Below are 1,613 nucleotides of genomic sequence, written 5' to 3'. Positions count from 1 at the left end.
GGGAGCTCCGTGCCTATAAACGCCTAGAAGACTTCAGCAGCAGTGGTAACTTTAGTGGTAACCCGGTTGAAGTGCGACCATGCACGTTGGGCGGGCTGGAACAAACGAGGCGAGATATATGAGACGGAGATCATATGAGATGGAGCAAACTTAATATTGCAAATTGCCTGATTATTCTTCGACTAAATTTGATAATGACTTTTGGATATTACACGCCAAGAGGAAATCTAGTTAGGAAACAAAAATAGTGTGTTCTTCGCACATTGTTGTGAAGGAATCAATAAATGAATGCTCAAACCTTGTTTCTTCTCATACTGCTCATTACTGCATGCTTTGTGCATTACTCGTGGGTACTTTTCACTGTTCATTTCTGCCTTATTCGAACATTTCCCCTGTGCGAGCGATCCGTTATATAACCATGTTTTAAACTATATTGATTTCTAAGGCACTATAGTGCCTCTAACATGGGGCTCAACAGGAGCTGTACATAAGGCTCCAGCGCGACGAACCGTTGTTATCAACAATGAGGACCTCGATGCAACGCGGTTAATCTTGTAGAAAGAAAACGAATAGACGAAGTGTGGCTGAAGTCATTCTGTGTTCCAGCCCAAACCAGAGAGATCCTTGTAATGCCATTTTGGTGCCCGTTAAACAACCCCTGGTGGACAAAATTATTCCGAATGCGTCTACTACGGCGTTATTGACAGCCGCAGTGCAGCTGCGCACTCTAAATTGATTTTTTTATTGGTTTTCCAGCATATTTCATCTCTGTGGCCTCTTCGAATCAAGGACATAAACTGTCCATTAACGATACTACGCCAGATTGGTAGTTGTACGCATTTCTGCTGCCAACTGAATGAATTCAGAGACAGGTAGGCTCCTAGGCTGCTCTGCAGTACCAACAACGAAGCGACCACAGATTAGCAACGAATGTTACCCGGTGATGAACTTGACTTGCCGGACGCAGCCTGACGCAGCAATTCCCCCCCCCCCCCCCCCCGCGAAAAAAAATAGAATCGAATTGTAACACTGAGCTGCACGAAGAATAAACCAGGGGAGATGCGCCCCTTTCCTCTCACTGTGTGTTTCTCGCGCACTTCGCGCAGTCTGAAATACTTGAGATGTGACAGTTCAAGAAGCGCCTGACGGACTTCTCGGCATTGCATCATAGCTTACCCAGCATAGCATAGTACCCAAGTACTGCTGAGTTGCGCGACGTCTGATTAAAAGAGCGACATTTAAACGGTATAGTGTATCACACGAAAGTGTGTCTTGGCCGCGCATTCCCACGCTCGCCCTCATGCCATGGCGCTCTCGCGGCCAACTTGCTCCGCAACTAACCTCTCGTCTCAACTGGCGTAGCTCCGCGGAATGCCACTTAGAGAAGCACGTCGTTTCGCGCGGCGGCGGCGCGAAACACGCAGCAAGAAGCCCCCGCGTGCTGCGAGGATCCGCGGACGAACACTTACATTCAAGCGCTTCAAATGGGAGAGGGTGGTTCCCGTACAAACAACTTCCCAGCCACCCGGCCGCTTCGGGCAAGCGCGGCCTTGGAGAGCCTCCCCCCCCCCCCCCCCTGCGCTCAGCATTCCTGGCCGATGCGCGACGCGCAA

The sequence above is a fragment of the Amblyomma mixtum genome, chromosome 3 (assembly GCF_055824585.1).
Source record: "Amblyomma mixtum isolate Tamu chromosome 3, ASM5582458v1, whole genome shotgun sequence".
In the NCBI taxonomy this organism is placed as follows: domain Eukaryota; kingdom Metazoa; phylum Arthropoda; class Arachnida; order Ixodida; family Ixodidae; genus Amblyomma; species Amblyomma mixtum.
This window is presented reverse-complemented; position numbering follows the sequence as displayed.